The 7500-nt window shown below is 42.1% G+C and overlaps 1 protein-coding gene across 2 annotated transcripts in view; it reads right to left on the reverse strand.

Moving 5' to 3' along the window:
- Positions 1–3681: 3681 nt before the first annotated feature.
- Positions 3682–7500, reverse strand: part of LOC125042174 — a 20416-nt gene continuing 16597 nt past the window's right edge. For both annotated transcript variants that reach the window (XM_047637655.1, XM_047637653.1), the window contains one exon: positions 3682–4517. The gene's annotated coding sequence lies outside the window, so the exon portion shown is untranslated. The remainder of the gene's footprint in view (positions 4518–7500) is intronic.

Raw genomic sequence — 7500 nt, forward strand, 5'->3', positions numbered from 1 at the left:
GGCAGTCTTAATAGAAAATATTGTTTAGGGATAATTTATGAATGAGGGATGTAAGTGTCAGGAAACTATAAACAGTTTACGTTGGTTAGCATGCGCATTTTGACGAATGGTTAATGGTTAATGGTTAAAAGCAAAATAAATGTGCTAGACATCTAAGGTCATGTAGCACTATAGTAAATGGTAGTGAAGGGTGGTTGAGTTAGTGATTAGTTGTCAAAATTGGGCAAAGGAATTGACGAGTAAATGGGTTAAGGTTGGGTAAGGTAATGTATATGGGTTAGATCAAGTGAAGGATGTATATGCATTTGAGGAATGAAAACAGGTTGTCAAAGCAGAAAGTGTGAGAAGTTGTGGGAGGGATCACGAAAAATCGGTCCCATTTGGCTGGGCTATAGATTATTTAAGAATTTTGTAGAGATGGGGGTAGTAGAAGGACCGGGGCATGTGGAAGAGGGAGTAGTGTTGAGGGAGGTAGTGTTATGGGGAGGTGGACAATAAGGTTGTAAGGTAGTAATAAGGGAGGATGGGGTAGTTGATGAAGAAGGTTGTGGGGGTATAGTTGTTGAAGTTGAGCATGTTGGGAGTAGAAATGTCTTACTGGGGTGTTGATTAGGGTGGATACTGTACTAGTCGGCATTGAGGAGGGGGTATTAGTTGTAGTGTTCAGAGCCGTGGTCAAAGGAGAGCCTGGGGTCAGGGAATCGGGCGAGTTTGAATTGGTGGAGCTATTTGATGAAGAGGCAAGCCTCATTGCCTCTAATAATTGTATGGTTAATGGTTAATGGTTATTCATTGTTGGCCATGATAAGCCTAGAGTATTTTGGGGAGAGAAACGGTCCACCCCTCAGGGTCGCTTGAGGGGTAAGGATATTAGACAAGTAGGGGAATACCGTGCCCATGGCTCCCTCAGGCCGTTTAGGACAGGCACAAAGTCAGCCTTTCATCCTTTCAGCACGGCTCTCACACCTTAGGAAGTGGCTAGTAGAAGGGGTTGGTGAAGGGACAGAAAGGAAAAAGTAGGAGGGGGAAAAAAAAGACCATGCAAAATTTGTTGAGTCGAGGGCTGAGTCCCAAGGTTGGGGAGTTCCCCAGCATTGGGTCCCAGTCTCCGCCTCCTAAGCCCCCCCACGACAACAACGGGCAAGGGATTGGGGGGGGGGGGGTCATTTTGACGAAGATTATTATCTTTTATCAATTTGATTAAAATTAAACACGTTCCCTATTGCTAGGTTATATTTATTGATGTACTAATGAATTATTTCTTAGTTTTGATTTGATTAAAGGTGTGATATTTACATTTGATGATGGTAATGACATTTTCCTAGAGAAACCTGAAGGCTAACGATAAACTGGTTCTGAATACTCGTCTTTCACTTCCACGTATTTCTTAATTTCTATTTATCTTATTTTGCTTTAAAAAATCTGCTGCGTCAACACCTAAGGTCATTGGCGGCGTATTCAAAATATAAGGATAGGGTGGGGCTTTGGGGCGAAGCACCCGGGTAAAGAAGTTTTTTTTTTTGGTACATAAGGCGATGCTTGTGGATTCCCAGGATGGTTAATGGTTAAATCAAACAGATGTTAACAAATGTGATGTTAAAGGTCATAGAGCATTATGATGAAGTATTTGGCGAAAAGTGTAAAAAATAGAAGGGGATAAAAAGGAAAAGGGAAAGGAAAATGGGAGGAGAAAAGACCAAGCAAAATTAATTGAGGCAAGGACTGAGGACCAATGCAGGGGCGATCCCCTACTTTAGGCCTCCGTCCCCATCCCCTAAATCCCCCATGACAACAACGAGCAAGGGATTGGAGGACTTATTTGTAAAGGAACTCTGGATATCTTTGAATCTTCGTGCAGACTAGGACTGTCATACTGCTTTTTGTTAGCCGCTCGTTGTCTTAAAGTTGGTTATCTATAAGGGTTTTTTCTGTAAAACAATCAAAAAGTAGCAAGACTGACACTCATTCGTATTTGCCAAGTCATTTTGCATCCTATTTTTCGTAAACTCTACATCTAATTTGTCTTTCACTTCGTTAATCTACCTTTGATTTGAGGAATTAATGATTTATATCTCGGGAATTATTTAGTTAGCATTTTTATGATGTACTTGTGTTGCGAGTTCTTGATGCTGGGGGCATCTGTTAATGTCCAATATTTTTCTACATAACGTTGCCTTGCCTTGCCTTTATAGGTCTATGAAAGATATAGGCGAGTATATGCTGCAAAACTCTTTAGAAAGCCTTTTATGATGCTATGTTGTATATAGGTTTCATATTCAAATTTCTCCCCACAACCCTCGCTTCAGTTAGATTTTTGCAATTGCTCACAGTCACATAAATTGTTAACTCGCAGAAGCTGTTTAGAACTTCCCGAGATCTTTGAGATTACATACTGTAGTTGGCGGAGATTGCATATATCAACTAAGACTAGGCACAATGTGAAAGTCTCGTAGGGACGCTGCAGATTGCGAAGGAAGTTAGACCTTGGCAGATTCTACACTTGAGCGTAGACCTGGACAGTATTAGCCTCGCCTTTCCGAGTTTTTGGTTATTTGTTTCATTTTGAAAATTTAAAAACACTTCGCTGACGTCCATGTGGATAGAGTATAATTACATTTTCCGGACATTTTGGCAGACAAAATCATACAACACGGCGAGTATTATTCAGTATTTCTTTAATGACAGTTTCCCACAAACCCATATGAAGTTCCTTTCTACACCTACACTTCTACAGCCTGAATCATCTTACGGTTCAAAGATCTAATTTTTAGTGTCGACATGTTATACATCAAAACCAGTATTAATTCGTATACACGCTCTATTATAACTAATGCGAAGGTGACCCGCGTTGACCTACGTTGAATCTCCTTTAAAACTTCTGGAATTGTCTTGGATTTTGTCAACAATGTCTTTTCTCTTTCGCCGTCGTTGCAGCCACTTGGGGGAAGGAGGTCAGTTTTAATGAAAATTCCTCAGAAGAAATAGCTGCGTGTTCGTTCTGAGGTTGCAGGGAGGCAAGGATTTCCCTCCTATATTTCTTCTTTGTCTCCGTGTGTGTGTGTGTGTGTGTGTGTGTGTGTGTGTGTGTGTGTGTGTGTGTGTGTGTGTGTGTGTGTGTGTGCGAGTGTGTGTGTGTGTGTGTGTGTGTGTGTGTGTGTGTGTGTGTGTGTGTGTGTGTGTGTGAGTGTGTGTGTGTGTGTGTGTGTGTGTGTGTGTGTGTGTGTGTGTGTGTGTGTGTGTGTGTGTGTGTGTGTGTGAGTGTGTGTGTGAGTGTGTGTGTGTGTGTGTGAGTGTGTGTGTGAGTGTGAGAGTACGAGTGTGTGTGTGAGATTGCGAGTGTGTGTGTGGACCCTTACAACACATCTACAATATTAGTTTTACAATATATTCAGTTATATTTCAGTGACATTTTCTGATGCCATTTTCCGAACCTGACATTAATACTTGCAAGTATTAAGCATCGGTTAGAGGCAAATTTTGAGCCATTGCATGAAAACACAAGAAATATGAAGAATATTTTGGTTCAGTATTCATTAATCAATAAAATGAACTACATAATTATACGAACACACGATATTTATATATAATGAGCTTGGGAATGTTCTTTCTTGTAGAAACTTTAGAGCAAACAAGTTAATATAAAATGAATGATATAACTTTTCAAGTAATTAAATTTCTAAGATACTTTATAGGTTTATTGAGTAATACCTCGTAAGATACAGTCTGACTAGCTTACTTTTAGTGGTAAGTTAAAACACGAATAAATAAAATAAGTACAACAGTAATAGCAATGATAACAGTAACAAAGAAAATAACATTTGCCGTAACATACAGTCGGTTATCCTAACATTAATGCATATACCAATCTTTACAAGAAACAGACTTGAAAAAAAAAGGCAACACACATTTCGCATTTATTCTACGCAACCTGTCTAAGCATTTTTCAAGCGCTCTAGCTACGAATAATTTAGCTGACAAAGTAGTAAACACGTGTAATCCATCACAAAGTAGAAATGAGCACAATAAGAAATGAACGCTTACCAATACTAACAACTGAATGACTATCAGCTGAGTAGCTTTGGAACTGGGTGAGTGGGGGGGGGGGGGGGGGAGGGCTCTCATGGAAGCTTTTACACTGCAACAACAGGAGCTCACTCACCGCAGTCACAGCGAGGAAGGCCAGGCACCTTGTCTCCCGAGATTAGGGGAGAGAAACGTGGCTGTGAGATTTAACAGCATTTCCTGATGCTGGACTTGGGTACAGGGGTGATGGTAAAATGGCCTACTGTTTGATAATGCTCATATGTCGCATATACATAAACTTGTAAAAATGAAGACTGAACATTTCAAAGTAAAGAACACACACAATAACAAGCAATATTCGATAAAGAATATACCAAATGTATAGAATAGATACGCCATTCAAGTTGGCTCTTATTGACCCACGCAACATCCACCAGCAGACTGGGACCCGTCGACATCATTAGTTTTAGTGGGATCCAGGCACAATCTCAAATCTGAAAGCAAAGAAAAGAGATCAAGGTTGTAAATCAGTGTATGAATATAATCATACAAAGAACATTTTCTTCTGGGAAAATACTCGTAATCACGGATGAAGGGATGGAGAGGGAGAGGGAGGGGGTGAAGGGAGAGGGAGGGAGAAAGATGGGGAGTGAGGGAGAAAGATGGGGAGTGAGAGGGAGAAAGATGGGGAGTGGGAGAGAGAGAGAACCAGATCAAATGAGAGAGAGAGAGAGAACCAGATCAAATGAGAGAGAGAGAGAGAGAGAGAACCAGATCAAATGAGAGAGAGAGAGAGAGAACCAGATCAAATGAGAGAGGAGAGAGAGAACCAGATCAAATGAGAGAGAGAGAGAGAGAGAGAGAACCAGATCAAATGAGAGAGAGAGAGAGAGAGAGAGAACCAGATCAAATGAGAGAGAGAGAGAGAGAGAGAACCAGATCAAATGAGAGAGAGAGAGAGAGAACCAGATCAAATGAGAGAGAGAGAGAGAGAACCAGATCAAATGAGAGAGAGAGAGAGAGAGAGAACCAGATCAAATGAGAGAGAGAGAGAGAGAGAGAACCAGATCAAATGAGAGAGAGAGAGAGAGAGAGAACCAGATCAAATGAGAGAGAGAGAGAGAGAGAACCAGATCAAATGAGAGAGGAGAGAGAGAGAACCAGATCAAATGAGAGAGAGAGAGAGAGAGAACCAGATCAAATGAGAGAGAGAGAACCAGAGCAATGAAGAGAGAGAACCAGATCAAATTAGAGAAGAGAGAGAGAGAACCAGATCAAATTAGAGAGAGAGAGAGAGAACCAGATCAAATGAGAGAGAGAGAGAGAAACCAGATCAAATGAGAGAGAGAGGGAGAGAGAGAGAACCAGATCAAATGAGAGAGAGAGAGGAGAGAGAACCAGATCAAATAGAGAGAGAGAGAGAGAGAGAGAGAACCAGATCAAATGAGAGAGAGAGAGAGAGAGAACCAGATCAAATGAGAGAGAGAGAGAGAGAACCAGATCAAATGAGAGAGAGAGAGAGAGAGAGAGAACCAGATCAAATGAGAGAGAGAGACCAGATCAAATGAGAGAGAGAGAGAGAGAACCAGATCAAATGAGAGAGAGAGAGGAGAGAGAGAACCAGATCAAATGAGAAGAGAGAGAGAGAGAGAACCAGATCAAATGAGAGAGAGAGAGGAGAGAGAGAGAACCAATCAAATGAGAGAGAGGAGAGAGAGAGAGAGAACCAGATCAAATGAGAGAGAGAGAGAGAGAACCAGATCAAATGAGAGAGAGAGAGAGAGAGAGAACCAGATCAAATGAGAGAGAGAGAGAGAGAGAGAGAGAGAGAGAGAACCAGATCAAATGAGAGAGAGAGAGAGAGAGAGAACCAGATCAAATGAGAGAGAGGAGAGAGAGAGGAGAGAGAGCAGAGCAGAGGGAGAGAGAGAGAGAGAGAGAGAGAACCAGATCAAATGAGAGAGAGGAGAGAGAGAGAACCAGTTCAATGAGAGAGAGAGAAGCGAGAACCAGATCAAATTAGAGAGAGAGAGAGAGAGAGAGAGAGAGATCAGATCATAGAGAGAGAGAGAGAGAGAGAGAGAACCAGATCAAAGAGAGAGAGAGAGAGAGAGAGAACCAGATCAATGAGAGAGAGAGAGAGAGAGAACCTGATCAAATGAGAGAGAGCGAGAGAGAGAGAGAGAGAACCAGATCAAATGAGAGAGAGAGAGAGAGAGAGAGAGATCCAGATCAAGAGAGAGAGAGAGAGAGAGAGAACCAGATCAAATGAGAGAGAGAGAGAGAGAGAGACCCAGATCAAATGAGAGAGAGAGAGAGAAGAGGACCAGATAAATGAGAGAGAGAGAGAGAGAGAGAACAGATCAAATGAGAGAGAGAGAGGAGAGAACCAGATCAATGGAGAGAGAGAGAGAGAGAACCAGATCAAATGAGAGAGAGAGAGAGAGAGAGAGAGAACCAGATCAAATGAGAGAGAGGAGAGAGAACCAGATCAAATGAGAGAGAGAGAGAGAGAGAGAGACCAGATTCAAATGAGAGAGGAGGAGAGAGAACCAGATCAAATGAGAGAGAGAGAGAGAGAGAGAACCAGATCAAATGAGAGAGAGAGAGAGAGAGTGAACCAGATCAAATGAGAGAGAGGAGAGAGAGAACCAAGATCAAATGAGAGAGAGAGAGAGAGAGAACCAGATCAAATGGAGAGAGAGAGAGAGAGAAACCAGATCAAATGAGAGAGAGAGAGAGAGAGAACCAGATCAAATAGAGAGAGGAGAGAGAGAGAACCAGATCAAAATGAAGAGAGAGAGAGAGAAGAGAACCAGATCAAATGAGAGAGAGAGAGAGAGAGAGAGAACCAGATCAAATGAGAGAGAGAGAGAGAGAGAGAACCAGATCAAATGAAGAGAGAGAGAGAGAGAGAACCAGCTCAAATGAGAGAGAGAGAGAGAGAGAGAGAACCAGATCAAATGAGAGAGAGAGAGAGAGAAGAGAGAGAGAGAGAGAACCAGATCAAATGAGAGAGAGAGAGAGAGGGAGAGAGAGAGAGAGAGAGAGAGAACCAGATCAATGAGAGAGAGAGAGAGAGAGAACAGATCAAAGAGAAGAGAGAGAGAGAGAGAGAGAGAGGAACAGATCAAATGAGAGAGGAGAGGAGGGAGAGAGAGAGAGAACCAGATAAATGAGATGAGAGAGAGAGAGAGAGAGAACAGATCAAATGAGAGAGAGAGAGAGAGACCAGATCAATGAGAGAGAGAGAGAGAGGAGAACCAGCATAAAGAGAGAAAAGATAGAGAGAGAGAGAGAGAGAGAGAACCAGATCAAATGAGAGAGAGGAGAGAGAGAGAACCAGATCAAATGAGAGAGAGAGAGAGGAGAGAGAGAACCAGATCAAATGAGAGAGAGAGAGAGGAACAGACAAATGAGAGGAGAAGAGGAGAGAGAGGAGAACCAGATCAAATGAGAGAGAGAGAGAGGAGAGAG

This window comes from Penaeus chinensis, chromosome 31 (genome assembly GCF_019202785.1).
Source record: "Penaeus chinensis breed Huanghai No. 1 chromosome 31, ASM1920278v2, whole genome shotgun sequence".
Taxonomy (NCBI): Eukaryota; Metazoa; Arthropoda; class Malacostraca; order Decapoda; family Penaeidae; genus Penaeus; species Penaeus chinensis.